Genomic DNA, 24,291 nt, shown 5'->3' with positions numbered 1-24,291 from the left:
TTTTATTTCACATTTTTTATTTAAAAAAAAATATTTGTCACTTAAATAAAAAAGCTATGCATATTTGACATCACCGCAATTGGACTGATCCTGGGAGTCATACTGCCAGGTCATTTTTACAGCACAATGAGTGCTGTAAAAATACAACTCAAGAAACAGTTGTGAAATTGTCCTTTTTTTCGCAATTTTGCATATGTTGAAATTTGTTCCCGTTTTCCAGTACATCACATGATAAAATAAATGGGGTCATTTAAAAGTAAAACTCTTTCTGTAAAAAACAAGCCCTCATACGGCCATATTGACAGACAAATAAAAAAATGTATGACTCTTGGAAAAAGGGGGAGGAAATAACAAAAGTGCAAAAATGGATATTGCCATGTTGTGAATGGGTTAAACAAGCTTGAGATTTTGCTTCCTTGTGTCTCATCAAACAGTTCATCTTGTTTCTGCAGATCATTGTTTTACCTTAGTACAGTGAGCGGATCACTAGGTGGCATTGTACTTCATGTACAGTTTCCAGTATAGTTTTGTTTTTTAGTGGGTGGGATTGTGCCAGATAGAAGTGAGAAATACCTAATGCCACAAGTCATAGTAGCTCATTTATCACAAAGAAGATGTCTTGGTTAAGAGCTGCTCTCATCATCTTAATGTGTAAGTGAGGACTCTAAGCGCCTTCTACCAGAGGAGTAGCTATATGACTGACATGTATTCTTTTATTTCAGGCTCTTTCTGCACATCTACTATTATACAGATCCCCCGACATGAGAGTATTGCTGGGGAAGACCTGAATCTCACATGTTCCCATGCTTCTCTCTCATCTGAATATGTCTTGTGGTACAGGATGTTTCCTGGTCAGGGTCCAGTATTCCTTATCCGTGCTTTAAAAGACACTGACCTACAAGAAAACAGGTATAAAATGATCTTCGGTAAAGACAGAAAGTCCAGTGTCCTCTATATACGGGATGTGAAGCCTGAAGACAGCGCTGTGTATCTGTGTGCTCAGGGTGACACAGAGCTACATACAGATTTCCTGCCTGTACAATATGTTATTGCTAAACGCTCTGAGAACGTGCAGTACATGACAAAGGGTATAAGCGAGTCATGTGTGTCACCCCCCCTTTTCTAAACGTACTCTTCCAGTTTTCACTCTTTCCCCCTTAAAAAACACACTACACACCAGGGTGGATTTTAATGGCCACAGCAGTATTTATAATAATGATAACAACAAGTATAACATATTAAACTTGGAGGATGGTCCTCGAAGCCCCTAATCTGTGACAGGCAGTATGTAAATAACTAACTGCTCAGGCTGAATGTTTTACTTCTAGCCGTTAAGCACCAGCTCAGAGGCAGCTGTTAACTAACCTGCCATTCCTAACATAGACCACCACCAACGAGCCCTTCCACCCCCTTAAACACAGGGGTTCCACTAACTGCCACCACTTACAAGATTCCACTTGGGGGGTCCAGAACCTTGCGAGTCCCCCCCGACCAATCCGCCACTAACCACGTCCACCAAGTTCGAGGACCCTCCCCTCCTTTTGCCACCAACATAAATGTTTTGCACCCCTCAAACATTTGTGTCCCTCCACAACCTTAACCCAAGCTCAATGCCCTCCTGAATAACTAGACACCACATGTCTAGGTCCACCACATTAAGTTGCACTCCATCCTGCCTCCAGAATTCGCTGTCACCCAATTCCAAGTCTGCATGCCGCACAGCCACCTCACCATTCCTGGCCATAAAATGGCCCACCGCTCTATTGACCTTAATTATTGCTTTATTGATCCTGTCCACAGACCTGGCCCCACGCCACACTTTCCTCGGGATAATATCCGACCACACCATGGTCACCTTGGGAAACATTACCCATAACCTTTATAGGTCAAATTTGGTATCCCTTATTAGTTCTCTAAAAGGCCTCCATCCCAAGTCATTGCCCTCGATATGGAATACTAGTATACATTGCCTACAAGTAGTATTCAACCCCCTGCAGATTTAGCTGGTTTGATAAGATGCAAATAAGTTAGAGCCTTCAAACTGCAAACGAGAGTAGGTTTTATGAACAGAAGCATAAATCTTACAAACCAAAAAGTTATGTTGCTCAGTTGAATTTTAATAAATTTTAAACATAAAAGTGTGGGTCAATTATTATACAACCCCTATGTTTAATATTTTGTGGAATAACCCTTGTTTGCAATTACAGCTAATAATCGTCTTTTATAAGACCTGATCAGGCCGGCACAGGTCTGTGGAGTTATCTTGGCCCACTCCTCCATGCAGATCTTCTCCAAGTTATCTAGGTTCTTTGGGTGTCTCATGTGGACTTTATTCTTGAGCTCCTTCCACAAGTTTTCAATTGGGTTAAGGTCAGGAGACTGACTAGGCCACTCCAACACCTTGACTTTTTCCCTCTTGAACCAGGCCTTGGTTTTCTTGCCTGTGTGCTTTGGGTCGTTGTCTTGTTGGAAGATGAAATTACGACCCATCTTAAGATCCTTGATGGAGGAGCGGAGGTTCTTGGCCAAAATCTCCAGGTAGGCCGTGCTATCCATCTTCCCATGGATGCGGACCAGATGGCCAGGCCCCTTGGCTGAGAAACAGCTCCACAGCATGATGCTGCCACCACCATGCTTGACTGTAGGGATGGTATTCTTGGGGTCGTATGCAGTGCCATCCAGTCTCCAAACGTCACATGTGTGGTTGGCACCAAAGATCTCGATCTTGGTCTCATCAGACCATAGAACCTTGAACCAGTCTGTCTCAGAGTCCTCCAAGTGATCATGAGCAAACTGTAAACGAGCCTTGACATGACGCTTTGAAAGTAAAGGTATCTTACGGGCTCGTCTGGAACGGAGACCATTGCGGTGGCGTACGTTACTTATGGTATTGACTGAAACCAATGTCCCCACTGCCATGAGATCTTCCCGGAGCTCCTTCCTTGTTGTCCTTGGGTTAGCCTTGACTCTTCGGACAAGCCTGGCCTCGGCACGGGAGGACACTTTCAAAGGCTGTCCAGGCCGTGGAAGGCTAACAGTAGTTCCATAAGCTTTCCACTTACGGATGATGCTCCCAACAGTGGAGACAGGTAGGCCCAACTCTTTGGAAAGGGTTTTGTACCCCTTGCCAGCCTTGTGACCCTCCACGATCTTGTCTCTGATGGCCTTGGAATGCTCCTTTGTCTTTCCCATGTTGACCATGTCTGAGTGCTGTTCACAAGTTTGAGGAGGGTCTTAAATAGTAAGAAAAGGCTGGCAAAAGAGATCTTTAATCCACACATGTGAAGCTCATTATTCTTGGTGCCTGAACTACTTCTTAATACTTTAGGGGGACCAAACAGAATTCTTGTGGTTTGAGGGGTTGAATAATAAATGACACTCTGAATTAACTTTTAACGTTTTAAAAAAAACAAAAAAAAAAAACAAAATTTGCTGCAGTGCATTTCCCACTTCCAGGCTGATCTACAGTACAAATGTCACAATGCCAAGTTAATTCCGCATGTGTCAACCAGCTAAATCTGCAGGGGGTTGAATACTACTTGTAGGCACTGTATCTGGTGCTCTATCTAGCCTCACAAACCGATGGAATTCTGGGAGAAATTGACTCAACACCATGCAACAATTACCTTTCTACCTTATGGCCTCCTCCCTCGCAATTCCCAGCTGTCTGGCCGACAGCCGAACCGAGGCTCGAAGCACCTCCCAAAACACAAACGAATGGCCCATAATCCATACCAGTTGAGACCAGGCATCTGTAAAGAAATCAAACACAAAAATAAAACGACTTCTGTTTAACTTTTTTTTTTAACACCATAACTCACAACCGGGTGGGACGTACAGTGCATTGTGAAAGTATTTGGCCCCCCTTGAACTTTTCTACCTTTTGCCACATTTCTGTCTTCAAACATAAAGATATACAATTCTATTTTTTTGGGGAAGAATCAACAACAAGTGGGACACAATCGTGAAGTGGAACGAAATTTACTGGATATTTTAAACTTTTTTAACAAATTAAAAACTGAAAAGTGGGGCGTGCAATATTATTCGGCCCCTTTACTTTCAGTGCAGCAAACTCACTCCAGAAGTTCAGTGAGGATCTCTGAATGATCCAATGTTGTCCTAAATGACTGGTAATGATAAATAGAATCCACCTGTGTGTAGTCAAGTCTCCGTATAAATGCACCTGCTCTGTGATAGTCTCAGGGTTCTGTTTCAAGTGCAGAGAGCATCATGAAGACCAAGGAACACACCAGGCAGGTCCGAGATACTGTTGTGGCGAAGTTTAAAGCCTTATTTGGATACAAAAAGGTTTCTAAAGTTTTAAACATCTCAAGGAGCACTGTGCAAGCGATCATATTGAAATGGAAGGAGTTTCAGACCACTGCAAATCTACCAAGACCCGGCCGTCCCTCTAAACTTTCATCTCGAACAAGAAGACTGATCAGAGATGCAGCCAAAAGGCCCATGATCACTCTGGATGAACTGCAGAGATCTACAGCTGAGGTGGGAGAGTCTGTCCACAGGACAACAGTCGTAGACTGCACAAATCTGGCCTTTATGGAAGAGTGGCAAGAAGAAAGCCATTTCTCAAAGATATCCATAAAAAGTCTCGTTTGAAGTTTGCCACAAGCCACCTGGGAGACACACCAAACATGTGGAATAAGGTGCTCTGGTCAAATGAAACCAAAATCAAACTTTTTGGCCACAATGAAAAACGATATGTTTGGCGTAAAAGCAACACAGCTCATCACCCTCAAAACACCATCCCCACTGTCAAACATGGTGGTGGCAGCATCATGGTTTGGGCCTGCTTTTCTTCAGCAGGGACAGGGAAGATGGTTAAAATTGATAGGAAGATGGACAGAGCCAAATACAGGACCATTCTGTAAGAAAACCTGTTGGAGTCTGCAAAAGACCTGAGACTGGGACAGAGATTTATCTTCCAACAAGACAATGATCCAAAACATAAAGCAAAATCTACAATGGAATGGTTCAAAAATAAACGTATCCAGGTGTTAGAATGACCAAGTCAAAGTCCAGACCTGAATCCAATCGAGAATCTGTGGAAAGAGCTGAAAACTGGTAGAAAAAGGTAGACAAGTTCAAGGGGGCCAAATACTTTCACAATGCACTGTACATAACACCTAAATCTTGACGATTCCCACCTACCAATTCGCTTCTTTACATCATCACTGAGCCCATTCCTCGCGGCTTTGGTAGCCGCTCCTATTCGGAAGGAATGACTGCTATAACCCACAGGTGACATGCCCCAGACTCCAAACAGTGTTTAAAGATAGCTACAAATTGAAATCTGGACAAAAACGACCCGTCCGCATGTACCAATAAAGGAGCATCTGCACTAACTCTGGCTGTCCTGAATTCCCTCAAACACTTTACCAGGCACACTGCGGAACCTGGAACCCCAAAGATCACCACTTTACAGCCTTTTCCGGCTTGATCTGTTTTTGAAGAATGAATGATCAGCTCAATCCTGTCCACATAAAGGTCTACATCCTCATTTAACAGACCTCCTTTATTTGTCCTCCCTAAAAAAAAACAAATCGTATGAAACCGGACGCCTCCTGTCCATCGCTTTCCAACCCCTTCTCCAACCTCTTAACGCCTGTACCACTAAGAAGGATTTTGTCAAGTCCCTAACACCTGTGAACTTAAAACCAAACACTAACCCTGCCATCAACTTATTTATCCTCGGCATCGATTATCCTTCTTCCCGACAGTGACCCACTAGGAGCAGTAACAGAAATTCCTCACCAACTACCTCGCCCAGAGATACCTTCCAATCCTCCCAGATTTTCCAAGCGCTAGAATAAGCCAACCATGTCCCGCCTGACAAAGATGAGGTAATCAGTCCTCTGGCTGTTCGAATGGCAGATTCCACAGTTCTGCATCGCTCCCACTGTGAATGAGAAATTGCATGAACAATTGGATTTTTTCTACCTAGGTCAAATTCCACCACCACTAATGCGTTTAAGGATAAACATAACAAAACCTGGTGATGTAGCACCCTAACCACTTGGGGAGATGAGGCAGATAGCAGATTAACCGTGGACACCACCATATTGTCATTGCGGAATTTTACCTTTTTGTTTTTGAATCTGTGAGCCCATAGTGCCAAAGACACTATGATGGGAAACAGAAAAGGTCCAAGCAATGTCAAATTTTTTACTAGACCAAGTGCTTGCCATTTCTCAGGTCACTTACTGACAACCCAACTCCTTAGGCAATAAATTCCAAAACCATTCTGTACGTCCACTTCCAAAAACAGATCCAGCTCATCTGCGCCATTAACCGGCTCCATCCACAAAGATCTCCCATTGTAAGATCCTAAGAATTCCTCCCACACTCACAAATCCTCCCTCAACTCCATCTTCAGCCTGATAATATGATGCGGGGCTCTCACCCCCGCTGTTGCCATTGCCAACCTCCGACAAAACACCCTGCCCATCGGCATAATGCGGCATGCGAAATTCAATTTGCCCAGTAATGATTGCAGCTCTTTCAACGTTACCTTGTGTAATTGTTTAACTCTCTGCACCTCTGTCATAAGATCCACTAGTTTGTCCTGGGGTAACCTACATTCTATAGCCCCAGTATCAATAACAATAACAACGCCCAGGAAACTCAACACTGAAACCGGCCCCTCTGTTTTTTCTTCTGCCAAAGGAACACCAAATTTGTGGACTATACTTTCCATGGTATGTAACAACAATGAGCATTTCAACGATCCCACTGGGCCAAAGAACAAAAAATCGTCCAAGTAGTGCATGCAAGATTTAATGCCAGAAATGTCTTTCACCACCCATTCCAAAAAGGTGCTTAAAGATTCAAAATATGCACAGAACAAGGAACACCCCATTGGCAAACACCTGTCAACAAAATAACCTCCCTCCCAAAAGCAACCCAGCAAGTGCATACTATCTGGGTGAACTGGTAACAGCGTGAAAGGCGCCTCAATGTTGGTTTTTGCCAAGAGCGCCCCCTTGCCGAAAGACCGAACCCACTCTACTGCTGTGTCAAAAGAATTGCAGACTACCGAACATAATTTGGTAGTGTAGATCTGCAGGAAAATGGCCGCCCGAGCCGGCGCATGCACAGACTGGGAGCTCGGGCAGCCATTTTCCTGTAGATCACGGCTTCAGGAAGATGGCCACAGCCACCAGAAAGCAGCAGACGCCGTTCTGCCTCACCATCGACAGCCAGACACCGGCCCCGCAGCATCTCTACTCTTCTGCTGCCAGGGAGGGAATGGAGGGCCCTGCGATCCTGCTCCACCACCACCGCAACTTCCCGATGGAGTACCGCCTTCTCGCACCCAGGGTCTGCAGCATTCCTCCACTTCCGCCGGCTTCCTGAAGGACCCTGCCTCCTGTGACCCCCACTCCTCTGCCCCCCAGATAAGATTCAGACTAAGACGGACCCCCATCTTATTAAATATATATTTTTTCCTATTTTAGACCCTAAAATATGGGGGTGTGTCTTATGGTCTGGTGCGTCTATAAATCTGACATGACTGTAATCATAGTAACCCAAAGAATAAAAGCATCTTACCACTTATGCTGCATGGTGAACAGCATTAAAAAATAGAAGCAATTCTTGTACTTCTGTTTATTTGTTCATTCTGCCTTCCAAAAATAAGTATAAGGCTTGGTTCATATTTATTCTGTGCTCAGATCTTACATCAGGGTTTCTGTAAAAATCCCTAAAAATTTCAGATTCAGAGTAACCCCTGGATGGAACCATTCACTATAATAAAGCAGATGGAGTCACTTTGGAAATGTTATGGCCAATGATCCCAGGGTATATAATGTAGAAACTTGTCACTCATAAATATGCTTAATAGAATTTTTTAATTGTATTTGCAGTCACACAAGTAAAGAAATAAAGTAGACGTTTCGGTCACAAACAGGACCTTAATCAGTGTACTCTGACTGCACAGGTGAAAAAGAGATAGAAGGACTCAGTGTCCAAAAGAACATTACTCCCAGTCCTGGAGAGAAAAAAAGGTATGATGGTGAACAGTGAACATGGTATCCACCATTTGTTCCTGTGTGATACCATGGTGTCCAATCATTATAGGCATCTTTTTAGCACAAAAAAAGTGTGATCGACAGCAATTTTGTACATACCTATAAGGATGAAACACCACTAAAAACAAAGTCCTCAAGGAGTTAAGGTGACTCCATCTGTCTCATTACAGTGAATGGTTTCATCAGCATCACTTTTTTTGGGATTTAGATAGAAACCGCAATATAAGTTCTAAGTGTAGAGCACAGGATAAATGTGAACCGAACTTTATACTGAAAATGATCAAAAAATGTTTGGCAAACCAAAATATCACCAATAAAAATTTCAACTCAACCCACAAAAAAATAAGACCACATATTACTGGTAGCACAAAGGCTCTGGAAAAGCGACATGGCTCCCAAAAACCAATCTAGCAAAATCTGCGCTCCCAAATCGAAATGCCACCCTTCTCCCTCTGCTGAGACGCACAGTGTGCATAAACTGCACTCAGACTACATGTTTGTCATTACTGTAGCAAGAAGTACCCAAATAATTTATGGGGTGCACACACTTAGCACAATAATTGTAAATAAATTGTGGGGAAGGGGAAAGAAGAAAAAGGGAGTAATTGTATGAATGATAAAATATAACTTCTACTACCATTAAAATGACAATAAATTATGAAAATTACAATTTCTTGCTCAGGGGAATACATAGAAATCACGGGACCCCATAGCAGAAGTTCTAATTGGCTCCTCCCCCTAAAATAAAATAAAAAATATTTGGGGGGGGGGGGTCACAGAAGAGCATATCTTAAAACTTTGCAGCCTTTTCAGAGTAATTTTCTCATACTAGAACCCTAGATTCCCCTTTCATTGCACCCATAAAGTATGATGGCAACAAATGTGCCCCACAAACACTAAGATATCCCCATGGTGAATTTCATCATGGGTACTCTCCACACACACAGTATGATGACCCTACTGTACCCAACCCCTCAACTCTCCCAGAAAAGTATGGTGACCCCCAACATAGTATGATCCCTCAAGTGTGACCTCACACAGCCCTCCATGCAATATTATGTGCCTACATACAGTATAATGGCCTCACACTTCATAATGGCCCCCATACAGCATGCTGGACTCCAGACAAAACTTCACACTGCATAATTGCTTCCATACAGTATAAAGTCTCCCACATATCCCTCCAAATATTATTATAGCCCCCACATAGCTTTCCATTTAGTATAATGCACCCCATAGTCCTCCATATAGTATACTGCATTCCCCATAGTAATCCATATAGTATAGTGCACTCCCCATAGTCATCCATATTGTATCATGCACCCCACATAGTATCATGCATTCCATAGTCCTCCATATAATATACAACCCCTGGCAAAAATTATGGAATCACTGGGCTCAGAGGATGTTCATTCAGTTGTTTAATGTTGTTGAAGAAAAGCAGATCACAGACATGGCACAAAACTAAAGTCATTTAAAATGGCAACTTTATGGCTTTAAGACACACTAAAAGAAATCAGGATAAAAAATGTGGTACTCAGTAAGGGTAATTTTTTTCAGACCAAGCAGAGGGAAAAAATTATGGAATCACCCTGTAAATTTTCATTTCCAAAACTAACACCTGCATCAAATTAGATCTGCTCGTTAGTCTGCATCTAAAAAGGAGTGATCACACCTTGGAGAGCTGTTGCACCAAGTGGACTGACATGAATCATGGCTCCAACACGAGAGATGTCAATTAAAACAAAGGAGAGGATTATCAAACTTTTAAAAGAAGGTAAATCATCACGCAATGTTAAAAAAGATGTTGGTTGTTCACAGTCAGCTGTGTCTAAAATCTGGACCAAGTACAAACAACATGGGAAGGTTGTTAAAGGCAAACATACTGGTAGACCAAGGAAGACATCAAAGCGTCAAGACCGGAAACTTAAAGCAATATGTCTCCAAAACAGGAAATGCACAACAAAACAAATGAGGAATGAATGGGAGGAAACTGGAGTCAATGTCTGTGACCGAACTGTAAGAAGCCGCCTAAAGTAAATGAGATTTACATAAAAAAAAAAGCTAAACATAAGCCATCATTAACACCTAAACAGAAAAAAACAAGGTTACAATGGGCTAAGGAAAAGCAATCGTGGACTGTGGATGACTGGATAAAAGTCATATTCAGTGATGAATCGCGAATCTGCATTGGGCAAGGTGATGATGCTGGAACTTTTGTTTGGTGCCGTTCCAATGAGATTTATAAAGATGACTACATGAAGAGAACATACAAATTTTCACAGTCATTAATGATATGGGGCTGCATGTCAGGTAAAGGCACTGGGGAGATGGCTGTCATTACATCTTCAATAAATGCCCAAGTTTGCATTGATATTTTGGACAGTTTTCTTATCCCATCAATTGAAAGGATGTTTGGGGATGATGACATCATTTTTCAAGATGATAATGCATCCTGCCATAGAGCAAAAACTGTGAAAACATTCCTGGAAAGAAGACACATAAGGTCAATGTCATGGCCTGCAAATAGTCCGGATCTCAATCCAATTGAAAATCTTTGGTGGAAGTTGAAGAAAATGGTCCATGACAAGGCTCCAACCTGCAAAGCTGATCTGGCAACAACAATCAGAGAATGTTGGAGCCAGATTGATGAAAAGTACTGTTTGTCACTCATTAAGTCCATGCCTCAGAAACTGCAAGCTGTTATTAAAGCCAGAGGTGGTGCAACAAAATACTAGAGATGTATTGGAGTGTTCTTTTGTGTGTTTGTTTTTCATGATTCCATAATTTTTTCCTCAGAATTTAGTGATTCCACAATTTTTTCCCTCTGCTTGGTGTGAAGAAAATTGCCCTTACTTAGTACCACATTTTTTATCTTGATTCCTTTTAGTGTTTCTTAAAGCCATAAAGTTGCCATTTGAAATGACTTTAGTTTTGTGCCATGTCTGTGATCTGCTTTTTTTCAACCACATTAAACAACTGAATGAACATCTTTGGCACCCCTGCAGGTTGAGTCGCCACAGAGATACTGCATCTCACCCAGAGGTGTGGTATCTCACTCTCAGGTACGGTTAGAGTGCTGCCCGGGACCCTAACACCTGCATCCACCACTACACTACTCCAGATCAGCAGGAGGGGCAAGATGAGTCGCTTCCCTGCTGAGCCCTGTCCTTGGCTGGAGTGGGGGGAACCAAAGTGAGGGGGAACCATGTAGTGGATGTGGGTGGAGGAAGAATATCAGGGGAGCACTTGTTAGGGACAGTATATAGAGAAAAGCCATCTTGAAAGGACAGTCCAGTTGGGTCCAGTGAGCCAGTGGAGTCTGAGAGGAGAAGTAGAGGGAGCAGGAGCTCTGTAGGAGCTCTGCTCAGGAGGAGGGCCTAGAGAGAGGCCCAGGACAGACTGAGGAGGAGAGGAGCAGGAGGAAGGCTCCAGGAACGAAGAAGGGATCCCAGGGGTACGGGCAGTGCTGGAGGCCACCCGTACGCCCGAATCTGCCAGGCGGTGGAGGGATCAAGCCTTAGAGGGGACCGGCCCCTAATCAGTGAGAATTACTAAGTTCAACTGGAAATTGGAGGCTTCTGTACTTTCAGGGTGCAGTTGCCACATCCGCACTCAAGTCGCCAAAAAGGTAACCACATAGGATCCCGGGAACTCCAGGTTGCCCAGAAAGATCCGAGGATACCAGCTTGGGACATAGTTTGGTGAGGCGCAGGGCAAGAAGGGTGAGGGCCAGCGCAGGAAGACGGCTGAGAAGGGCATATAGAACGGGGTCCTGTTAGGCACTCTTGAAACACCTGGGAGTTTGCTGAACCCCTGCCTGGTGAACGCAGCGCAACGTGGGAGGTCGTAATTCGGAAAGTGCAACCTGAGGAACTTATCAACTGTGAGTAAACCCTGAAGACTGCACCCCACTGTCTCTGTGAAATTATTGCTGCGCCATCACCCCCTGCACTACACTGCACCACGAGTGCTACCATAACAGCAACATCTACACTGCCCTAGAGCTAAGCTCTACCTGTGGAGAGCTGAACCAACTCTGCTGCATTCACAACAGCTCCAGAGGACCTGCTCCGCAGCGGTGGCTCCATATAGCCGCATACCACAGGTGGCGTCACGAACTGTATATAAGAACTTTAATTTCCCTGTAAATAGACCCCTTTTTATTGACCGCCCTGGGTCACGGACCGGGTCACCGCCACTGGGACATCTCCTCTAGCAACGACCGGCCCGGCACCGGGTACCCCACGGCCCAGAGGGCGCGTCATTTTTGGCGTCACGAACAGGATATGAACCCACCCGTTATCACCGGGTATTGTGCGCCTAGAGACTGTGTTCTATACTGAATGTGGCGCCCGCCCCAGAAGAACGGGCGCCATTATGTGCGTTAACAAGGACGACAAGAAACCTCCCATTGTGGGCCGGGTCCCAGAATGGCGCCAAAAGCGCAATCCGCCCCCTTCAACTTTGGCCATATACCTGGATCTGTCCATCAGTCTGGGGAAGCCGCCCCTAGGTGTGGCCGACAGCAAGCAGCCATGGGACTGCCCCAGAAAGGGGAGAGGAGAGAAGAAACCTTGGAGACAGGGCGGAGTCTCGAGCAGTGCAAACAACGCACCCGGCAGGCAAGATGGAGAGAAGCGAGCCTGGAACTCCAGCCTGTGGCCTGCAGCAGCGCGAGACACCTCTCACCCTAGAGGAGGTGGTCTACAAACTGTCCCTGGAGGATGCGGAGTTTCTCCACGCCGAGATGCAAGAACTCGGTCGGCGGGTGGAGAAGGCCCAGCAGGCAGCCATCGCCGGCTGGAAGGAAGAGATGCTGGGGAGGATGATGACCAGGCGGCAGCCCGCACTGCACTCCACCAGCACCGCCTCAGCCCCGGCGGAGCCTGACTAGAACCAGGAGGCAACGTGCAGCACAGGAGCGGCCGCGGGAGCAGGTAAGAGGAGTCTCCCTGTCCCGGGCGCTGACAGCGCTGACCTGCTCCTGGCGGAATCGCCGTACCCGGGCACGCACGCCCCCACTCTGCTCCAGGACCCGGAGCCTTCTACCCCAGGCGCTGGTGAGGAAGACCTGCTCCTAGCCCCCTTCAAGAGCCATCTGTCCCCACACCCGAATGGGTGTATGGGCGCGCGGCCTGGGACTGGTCCGCGGAGGTGGAAGACCAGAACCTCCCATTGCTGCCCGCTCCTGAGCCCCCAGTTGTCCACCAGGGAGAAGAAGATCCCTTTCTGTTGGATAATCTGGGGGGGGGGGGGCCTTATGGGTTTTCCCCGGGAGACCTGAAGGGAAGCTGCCCGACGGGAGGAGTACTGTCGGAGGGAGCTCCGGCAGCTTGAAAAAGAGCGGCACATCCGGCGGGTGCGCTGGGAGGAAATGGAAGTGAGGAACATGGAGGAGAAGACCCGGGCCCGCAGGGCAAAGTCAACCACACCTGAGTCACGCGCAGAGGGGACCGTGGTGAAATTTAACTTAGAGGCCGGGTAGGGATTCATAAAAAAGCCCCACATGGCACGGGACTTCTTCGTTAATCGGCGGGATGTGGAGTCCCATCTCCAGCAGGGACACCCCGACCGAAATTTGTACCCCGGTGACCGAGTCACTTACACCCGGCACAAGGGGGAACGGGGTTGGTATGCTCTCCGTGTACACAGGGTAGTGGAGGAGGAGGAGAGTGTACCCTCGCCATTTAAGGCTGATGACCAGGCTGGGTCAGCCTGTAAGAACCAGGTGTTCCCCAGGAGGGGGCACCACTGCTGAACTGTTAAAATTGAATGATGTATATAGTTACCCAGGAGGGTACAGCAGAGACACTGCAAGTTTGTTTATGTGTGTGTTTACGTAATTACCCGGTGAGGGTACCAGAACTTGTAGGCTGAGGACTGTGAGCAGCCAAAAACTTTCCCTGTAAATAGTTGCACTTCTTAAAGTGCCCCTTATTGGTTTCATAAAACAAGACTGACCTCAGAATAAAAACCTGTTTGGGGTGGCCGAAGACGTGGTCCAACACCTGGATCACCTATGCCCTACAGCCACGCCCAGGGCCTACGTTGAGGGTTTTCGGACGGGTCCCTCATGTTACACAGATTGCACCTTGATTGGTGGAATGGACACCTGGTTACAGATCGCGCTGTAACATGTTGAGAATGTTTTGTGTGAAAAATGTTTTATATGTGTGAAGAAGGAAAATGTGTTCTTTAAAAAGTTGTATATAGTAACCTGCAACGTTTAAGTAATGTGCCTCCCATAAAGGGAAGAAAAGTTGTTTGAAGATTCTTCTTTGTGATGCATCTAAAAATTGTACGTCTAAAATGTGGTTTTTGCTCTGTTCCAGCCCGTGGACGTGCTGTGTTTTACCAGGGGGGTATGTGGCGCCCCTGTGGGTTTAGTCACCACAGAGGTACTGCATCTCACCCAAAGGTGTGGTATCTCACTCTCAGGTAAGGATAGAGTGCTGCCCGGGACCCTAACACCTGCATCCAACACTACACTCCAGACCAGCAGGAGGGGCAAGATGATTTGATTCCCTGCTGAGCCCTGTCCCTGGCTGGAGTGGGGGGAACCAAAGTAAGGGGGAACCATATAGTGGGTGTGGGTGGAGGAAGAATATCAGGGGAGCACTTGTTAGGGATAGTATATAAAGAAAAGCCATCTTGAAAGGACAGTCCAGTCGGGTCCAGTCAGCCAGTGGAGTCTGAGAGGAGAAGTAGAGGGAGCAGGAGCTCTGTAGGAGCTCTGCTCAGGAGGAGGGCCTAGAGAGAGGCCCAGGACAGACTGAGGAGGAGAGAAGCAGGAGGAAGGCTCCAAGAACAAAGAAGGGATCCCAGGGGTACGGGCAGTGCTGGAGGCCACCCGTATGCCCGAATCTGCCAGGCGGTGGAGGGATCGAGCCTCAGAGGGGACCGGCCCCTAATCAGTGAGAATTACCAAGTTCAACTGGAAACCGGAGGCTTCTGTACTTTCAGGGTGCAGTTGCCACATCCGTACTCAAGTCGCCTAAAAGGTAACCACATAGGACCACAAAAATTCCAAGTGCAGTAAAATTGTAAAAAAAGTGCAATTACGCGTTTGTTTATTGGGTTTTTTAGTCACCATGTTCATTATATGGTAAAACTGAAATGACAGTGTGATGCCTCGGGTCAGTACGAGTTCGTAGATACCAAACATGTATACCTTTACTGGTATCTAAGTGGTGAAAACAAATTCACAAGTTTGAAAAAAAAAAAAAAAAAAAATCACACTTTTCGTGTTCTGCTCACCGTAGTGATCTCATTTTTTTTGATCTGGGGCTGTGTGACGGCTTATTTTTTGCCTCTTGAGCTGATGTGCAGCTCTGCTGCTGTGTAGTAGTCACAACATAGGGACAGGTTAAACATCCAAGTGACGCGCCCCCAGAGCCGTGGGGTACTCGGCAGCCGGGCCTATGGATGCTGGTGGGGGATATCACGGTGGCTGGACCGGTCCGTGGCCCAGGGCGGTCAACGAAAAGGGGGAAAGTTATTTGTAAGGGGTTTGTAGTTTTAGGAAGTGTTCGTGACGCCACCTGTGGAATGCGGCCAAAGGGAGCTGCAGCTGCGGAGCAGTCCTCTGAAGCTGATGTTACTGCCGCATGGATGATGTGGCTCTCCACAGGAAGAGCTAGCTCCAGGGCAGTGTAGATTGTGTTGGTTGCGCTGGGCGTTGTAGTGCAGGGGGAAAGATGGCGCAGCTGAAATAATGGACGGAGGCAGTGCGGTGCAGTCATCTGAGTCTTTACTCACAGTTCTCATATACGTTACACTGATACACTGCGCGGGTGCCAGCCTCCCACGTCGCGCTGCGTTCACCAGACCAGGGGTTCAGCTCTTCCTCAGGTAGTTTAGGAGCACCTGACGGAACCCCGCTTTCTTGTGTTCCTCTCTAGACCGACTTCACGCTGGGTCTTCTCCCTCCAGCCCTGCGCTTCCCCACTCACAGTCCCGCTCTCGAGCTCTGAAGTCCCTCCTGTCTAACTGGAGTTCCCGGACCTGCTTGACCCTCACGGAGATTATAATGAGGCTTTGGCAACTGGACTATGAAAGCCAGAAGCCTCCGGTTTTTCCAGCCGAGACCTGGAGAAACACGGCTGGTCCAGGGGCCGGTCCCCTTCTTGCGGCCTACGATCCCTCTGTCTTCTGACAGATTCAGGGCGTACGGGTGCCGTCCTGCACTCGCCGTACCCCCTAGGATCCCTTAAACAGAACGGAGACTTACTCCTCAGCTCCCCTCCTGGGCCTCTAGCACTAGGCCCTACTTGTGGAGCAGAGCTCCTAAAGAGACTCTGCTCCCAGACTGTCTTCACTCTCTCCTCTCACTGACTGCTCTGCCACCCTAAGATGGCTTCCCTTTATATACCTCCTTCTATGGTGCTCCCCTAAACTTCTTCCTCCACCCACACCCACTACTAGTTCCCCCTGCCTTTGGGTTCCCCCCACTCCAGACAGGGACAGGGCTCAGCACTGTGCACATGCATCTGGCCCTTCCAGCCGGCCTGGAGCAGTGTAGTGTTGAATGCGGGTGTTGGGGTTCCGGGCAGCACTCTCTCCTTACCTGAGAGAAGGAGACACCACACCTCTGGGTGAGGTGCAGTACCTCTGTGGCGACTGAACCCTCAGGGGCGCCACACAAGTATTTAATATGTATTGCAAATAAAGAATGTTCCCATTCTTAATATCCGAGAAAACAAATGACTGACAACAATCCACTATACCTAGACTAATAATACCATATAGAAGAGAGAAATACCGCCACACCATGACCAGAACACATGCCACCACATAGTGATCAAATACTACCAAGTACAAGGTTATATACTGCCACACCATGAGAAGACCACATATTAACACCACATAGTGACTGTCCGAATAATACCACATACAAGGGACAAATACCGCCACGCCATGACCATGGCACATAATGGCACCAGATAGTGACTGATAATGAAAATGTAAAAAAGCTCTGTATATAGAGTCAGTGTACAGATAATGTAGAGATTATCAGTGACATTATGCACAGGAGCTCTGTGTATAGTGTCAGTGTAGAGGTAATACAGTGATCACCAATGACATTATACACAGGAGCTCTGTATATAGTGTCAGTGTGTGTGTATAGGTAATACAGTGATCACCAGTGACATTATGCACAGGAGCTCTGTATATAGTGTCAGTGTGTGTGTATAGGTAATACACATACTCACCAGTGATGTCTCTAGGTGAAGTTCTTTATCTGCCGCAGACCGATATATCGCATCTTCTATGCAGGACTTATCTCTGCAGAAAATAACATAGTTAGCTATAACTGATCACTTCCAGAGCACAATCCACACTTTTCCCAAGATTTCTACACTGCATGAAATGACAAAAAAAGAAACATAGTGCTGCACTACACAGTAACAGTGCTCCAGTGTCATTCTGTGCCTGCTCATCTGATGGAGTCCCTAAATGTGTTTTATTTTTAATAAAAAAACAATTTTCTGTCTTTTTTTTTTTCAGTTTACTAGAAATTCATGGTGGCTATGTCTAATTTGGCGTGACAGCGTGAATTTCAGGCTTAGTACCAGCTGATAATACAAAGCTGACCTGCTACTAACCCTATTATTACCCAGGGTGCCACTCACCACCAGGGCCGCTGGAAGATCCGGGTAAAGCACCTGGAAATGGTGCTATGATGAATGCGCCATTTTCAGGGGTGGCTGCGGGCTGCGATTTTCAGCGTGGGGGGCCAAGAACGCTTGGGCATTACCATGCTGCGAATCCCAGCCCCCAGCTGCCTTGTTTTATCTGGCTGGCGATCAACATATGGCGGGAGCTGGGCAATGGGCATGATTATCAAATAATATATACCTGACAGTAGCCCATAGATTCTGCAGGCTCCAATAATATATACCTGACAGGAGCCCATAGGTCCTGCTGCCTCCAATAATATATACATGACAGGAGCCCATACATTCTGCTGCCTCCAATAATATATACCTGCCAGGAGCTCATACATTCTCCTGCCTCCAATAATATATACCTGACAGGAGCCCATAGATTCTGCTACCTCCAATAATATATACCTGGTAGGAGCCCATACATTCTCCTGCCTCCAATAATATATACCTGACAGGAGCCCATACATTCTGCTGGCTCCTATAATATATATCTGACAGGAGCCCATAGATTCTGCTGCCTCTAGTAATATATACCTGACAGGAGCCCATATTTAACACCCCTTTAGTGCTACCACGGTACACTGGGTGTTATGGGGGGGTCTCACCTCTCTAGGGCGCAGTGCCTTCACCCGAATCTTGATTGGAGCTCTCTCTCTGGGACTGCAGAAGGACTGTTATCTTCTGCCAGGGGCTGATTCGGGAAGCCCCTACCACAGATCAGTACATACTCACAGGGAACAGGAGTAAAACTGTTTAACAGGTTTATTGCTATGCAGCCGAATTGAGGTGGGTTTAAAGGAATAACACACAATACGATGCTCTATAAAAGTCATATACACATCACAACCTACTTCTACTCCGACTCTGCAAATATAATGTAGCAGGTTTTCCTTTTTTGTATTAACTCAGTCCAAACGTTGGGGCCCAGTTGCCGTGGATGTTGGCGCGCAAATTAGAACAGTTGGTGCACTTAAATGAATATTAATGTCAATAGTCTGGGTTGAAGTGTACTCACTGTAAACAGCACTGATAGAACCACAAGTCTCAGAAGGGCACTCACTGTGTGTCTCAAACGGTCGGATGGTTCTCTGGACAGCAGCTGGGGGCGGCAGGATTCAGGCCTTAATACGGTGGGAGGGCAGGTAGAACTCTTCGAGTCCATGATGTAACTTGCTTCAGAGGGTGACAAGACCGCACTCTCTCCAGCAGCGCGAGTATCTCAGAGGGGACCGCCACACTCGGCAGCGTAGAGAAATGCAGATCCACACTGCTCCGTGCCTCACAGCAAGTTGCCACGCTCTTTTTTCTCTGAACTTTCACTTTCACTTCCTGCCCAGCTCCCTCCCACAAGTCCCTCCTCATCCAATCCACTCTCTCTCCATCTATCCTTCCAGGCTGTGTCATCTGACTGAAACAAGGGTCCCTGGGAATTGTAGTCCACTGCAGCTCAAGGGAAAAACGGTTAATGTCCGTAGGTCCCTGTTTAACAGCAGCTGCAATGCACTTGTTAGTGTCTGTAAGTTCCAGTATACCAGTAGCTGCCCTGACAATTCCCTGTGCAGGTGTTACACATAGATTCTGCTGACTCTAATAATATATACATGACAGGAGCCCAAACATTTTGCTGCCTTCGATAATATATACCTGACAGGGGCCCATACATTCTGCTGCCTCCAATAATGTATACCTGACAGGTGCCCATAGATTCTGCTGCCTCAAATAATGTATACCTGACAGGTGCCCATAGATTCTGCTGGCTCCAATAATATATACCTGACAGGAGCCCATAGATTCTGCTGGTTCCAATAATATATACCTGACAGGAGTCCATACATTCTCCTGCCTCCAATAATATATACCTGACAGGAGCCCATAGATTCTGCTGCCTCCAATAATATATACCTGACAGGAGCCCATACATTCTGCTGCCTCCAATAACATATACCTGACAGGAGCCCATAGATTCTGCTGCCTCCAATAATATATACCTGACAGGAGCCCATAGATTCTGCTGCCTCTAATAATATATATCTGACAGGAGCCCATCCATTCTCCTGCCTCCAATAATATATACCTGACAGGAACCCATAGATTCTCCTGCCTCCAATAATATATACCTGACAGGAGCCCATACATTCTGCTGCCTCCACTAATATATACCTGACAGGAGCCCATACATTCCACTGCCTCCACTAATATATACCTGACAGGAGCCCATACATTCTGCTGCCTTCAAAAATATATACCTGACAGGAGCCCATACATTCTGCTGGCTCCAATAATATATACCTGACAGGAGCCCATAGATTCTGCTGCCTCCAATAATATATACCTGACTGGAGCCCATACATTCTCCTGCCTCCAATAATATATACCTGACAGGAGCCCATACATTCTGCTGCCTCCAATAATATATACCTGACAGGAGCCCATACATTCTGCTGCCTCCAATAATATATTCCTGACAGGAGCCCATAAATTCTGCTGCCTCCAATAATATATACCTGACAGGAGCCCATACATTGTGCTTCCTCTAATATTATATACCTGACAGGAGCCCATAGATTCTGCTGGCTTCTATAATATATACCTCACAGGAGCCCATAGTTTCTGCTGGCTCCAATAATATATACCTGACAGGAGCCCATACATTCTCCTGCCTCCAATAATATATACCTGACAGGAGCCCATAGATTCTGCTGCCTCCAATAATATATACCTGACAGGAGCCCATAGATTCTGCTGCCTCCAATAATATATACCTGACAGGAGCCCATAGATTCTGCTGCCTCCAATAATATATACCTGGTAGGAGCCCATACATTCTCCTGCCTCCAATAATATATACCTCCTGGTAGGAGCTCATAGATTCTGCTGCCTCCAATAATATATACCTCCTGGTAGGAGCCCATAGATTCTCCTGCCTCCAACAATATATACCTGACAGGAGCCCATAGATTCTGCTGCCTCCAAAAATATATACCTGACAGGAGCCCATAGATTCTGCTGCCTCCAATAATATATACCTGACAGGACCCATAGATTCTGCTGCCTCCAATAATATATACCTGACAGGAGCCCATAGATTCTGCTGCCTTCAATAATATATACCTGACTGGAGCCCATAGATTCTCCTGCCTCCAATAATATATACCTGACAGGAGCCCATAGATTCTGCTGCCTCCAATAATATATATGTAGCACCCCGAGGGTTCGGTTGCTACAGAGGTATTGCATCTCACCCAGATGTGCGATATCTCACTTCCAGGTAAGGATGGAGTGTGGCTCAGGACCCTAACACCCACATGCACTACACCACATTTCCGGGGGACAGCTCGACGGTGCTCCCATTAGTTATGCAGGCACGAGTGAGCATGTCCCTGGCTGGAGTGGGGGGAGGGAACACCTAGAGAAGGGAACCCGGTAGTGTGTGCGTGGGGGAAGTAGATCCTGGGTGCACTCTGTACAGGAGTATAAAGGGAGGCACCATCTTGGAAAGGGAGTGAGTTGAGAGAGGAGAAGACAGGGAGCAGAGCTGCTTTATGGGCTCTGCTCCACAGGCAGGCCCTGTCAGGAGGCCTGAGCCTGGAGGAGGGATGAAGGAGGAAGAGGAGCAGACTGGGCTCCAGGAAGGACAGAGGGGACCCCAGGGGTGTGGACTGGCTGGTAGCCACCACACGCCCGCCGCTACCTGAGTAGGGGGGTCAGGTCAAGAAGATGGGAACCGGATCCCAAATTAGTGGAGGAGAGAAACTACCCTCAACTAAGAACCGGAGGCTGCGACATTACATGTGGAGCAGCCCCTCACCACACCCGCTAGAAAGGCACCACATAGGACCTGGGAAACGCAGGCCAACGTTTGCCCACCAAGAAGGTCCGAGGCAGCTGGACATAAGCGTAGTCACTAGTGGGGTTGAAGACCAGAGACAGGGGACATAAAGGGGGTCCTGCAAAGCACTCCAGAAAGACCTGGGAGTTAACCGAGCCCCTCACCTGGTGAGCACAGCGCGACACAGGCGGCCACCTCTGCAGCGGTGGCCTGGAGCAGTAACCGAGTAACCGTGAGTAAAGACCCTGAACTGCACCACCAAGACTCCGAGTTGTCTTTGTTGCGCTCGTGTACCACCATCACCCCCATCATCTATCCCTGCTGCCCTGAGGCCATACCCCTCCCGTTGGGGGTTATACCACCACGCTGCACATCCTCATACACCTGGCCTCAGTGGACTGTTCTGCAGCGGCGGCTTCAAAGCCGCACTCAACGGGTGGCGTAGTCGATCAAGTTAACATCTACTGCCATAGACCGCCACTTAGTCTGACTCCCTGGGCACGGACCGGATCACCGCCACGAGACTACAACCCTAAAGAGATCCGGCTCCGGGTAACCTCCCGCGTGCGCAACGCAGCGCGACACAGGCCCAGGGGCGCGTCAACTTTTTGGCGTAGTCGGCAGGATTTCGTGCCCGCAACCACCGGGTACTGCGTGCCTGAAAAAGAGACTTTTAAAACTTACCATCCGTGAAGTTTTCCCGCCATCCGGCGCCATCTTCAGCCTTCTTCCCGCCATCCGTGAAGATTCCCGCCATCCGGCGCCATCTTCAGCCTTCTTCCCGCCATCTGTGGAGTTTTCCCGCCATTGGGCGCCATCTTGAGGACGCCGCGCGGGAAGAAGAGGGGCGTGGACTCCGAAAGCGCGCGAGAACTGAAGCCCCGCCTCACGTCCGGACGTTGCGTAAGGTCCTGGAAGGAGCCCAGCAGACGCCGACGTCACTGGAGCGCGACGGAAGGTCCTCGACCCTGATGATCAACTGCGGAGCCGCGGCCTACGGAAGAGGATCATCGCCAGGTAGGCCACGGTCCACCAGGGGGGAGGAGGACACCAGGAACGGACAGCAAGATGGCGGACCGGCAGCAGACTAAGCTGCCCAGCATCGGCAGCGCCCCAGCCGTCGCGGGCCCCGACCAGCACCAGGAGAAGACGCGTGACGCAGGAGCGGTCGCGGGAGCAGGTAAGAGGAGTCTCCCTGTCCCGGACGCTGCCAGCGTCAGCCTGCTCCCGGGCCACCCGGTGGAGCCGCCGATCCCGGGCGCTGCAGACGCAGACCTGCTCCAGACCCCGCAACAAGCCCTGCAGCCGAGCCCTCCAGACCTGGGCACTGCCACCACTAGCCCGCGCCCAGGCCCAAAGTCGCACCCCCTGACCCCGGGCGTCATTAACAGTACCACTCAGACCCCGAGTACCAAGAGGGCCCGGACGGGTCTGAACCTGAGAAAGAGAAAGGAGCGTGTGGAGCACACCGTTAATCGTAAACGGTAAAAGAGGAGATGTAAATAGTTACCCGACCGGGTATAAGGACTGTTGTGGGACTGTTTCCACTAAGAGTGTGGTCCCCGTTGGGACAGAAAGAGAACTGTTTCCCTTACCCCCTACCTGGCTGGGGACTGAGAACAGCCACCCCCTTTTCCCTCTAACTGGCTGGGGACTGAGAACAGCCACCCCTACCTGGCCGAGGACTGAGAGCGGCCATATCCTGTAAATAATTATGTGTTTCTAGTAATGTATAGGAGTCCTTGGTGGATTTACCGGGAATCCTTTGTACAGTTAGTGGAGCGTAACCCAGGATGGACTAAAAGACTGTTAAGGACTCGGGGCAGGACAGACCCCTACCTGGTTACGTCTCCCTGTTTTAGGAAAATGGACACCTGGTTGCAGAATAAACTGTGACCTGTTATAAAGAGACTTCTTCGTGGATCTGCTGCTAGAAATGTTTTATATGAAAAATTTATATGCTAGAATGTGTTACTATGAAAAAGAGTTCCAGAACAGTACATATGCACTTATACCGTTTAAGAGAGAGCCGTTCCCATAAAGGGAAACTGAATGTTGATACCTGTTATACTTGTTGTTTATGAAAAATTTGCATGTTCTAATGTATACCCTGTCTTTTGCTCAGTTCCAGCCCGCGGACGTGCTGGGTTTTGCCAGGGGGGAATGTAGCACCCCGAGGGTTCGGTTGCTACAGAGGTATTGCATCTCACCCAGATGTGCGATATCTCACTTCCAGGTAAGGATGGAGTGTGGCTCAGGACCCTAACACCCACATGCACTACACCACATTTCCGGGGGACAGCTCGACGGTGCTCCCATTAGTTATGCAGGCACGAGTGAGCATGTCCCTGGCTGGAGTGGGGGGAGGGAACACCTAGAGAAGGGAACCCGGTAGTGTGTGCGTGGGGGAAGTAGATCCTGGGTGCACTCTGTACAGGAGTATAAAGGGAGGCACCATCTTGGAAAGGGAGTGAGTTGAGAGAGGAGAAGACAGGGAGCAGAGCTGCTTTATGGGCTCTGCTCCACAGGCAGGCCCTGTCAGGAGGCCTGAGCCTGGAGGAGGGAAGAAGGAGGAAGAGGAGCAGACTGGGCTCCAGGAAGGACAGAGGGGACCCCATGGGTGTGGACTGGCTGGTAGCCACCACACGCCCGCCGCTACCTGAGTAGGGGGGTCAGGTCAAGAAGATGGGAACCGGATCCCAAATTAGTGGAGGAGAGAAACTACCCTCAACTAAGAACCGGA

At 47.8% G+C, this 24,291-nt stretch overlaps 1 long non-coding RNA gene across 3 annotated transcripts; it reads right to left on the bottom strand.

The window, feature by feature from the left end:
• Window positions 1-19,071, bottom strand: LOC141166560 (uncharacterized). 3 transcript variants are annotated; one of them, XR_012251326.1, is made up of 5 exons: window positions 18,325-19,071; window positions 17,264-17,336; window positions 5,780-5,917; window positions 3,627-3,752; window positions 1-895 (listed from the first exon to the last, which is right to left on the bottom strand). It is a non-coding gene; the product is annotated as an uncharacterized lncRNA (long non-coding RNA). The 3 variants fall into 3 exon arrangements; XR_012251327.1 differs by having other exon boundaries at window positions 5,795-5,917; XR_012251325.1 differs by lacking the exon at window positions 5,780-5,917.
• Window positions 19,072-24,291: the final 5,220 nt, after the last annotated feature.

Source organism: Phyllobates terribilis, unplaced genomic scaffold (genome assembly GCF_046119375.1).
Source record: "Phyllobates terribilis strain yellow unplaced genomic scaffold, ASM4611937v1 Scaffold_1__5_contigs__length_1240528914, whole genome shotgun sequence".
NCBI lineage: Eukaryota > Metazoa > Chordata > Amphibia > Anura > Dendrobatidae > Phyllobates > Phyllobates terribilis.
Note: the sequence above shows the minus strand (reverse complement) of the source record. Positions and strands in the feature narration are given on the sequence as shown.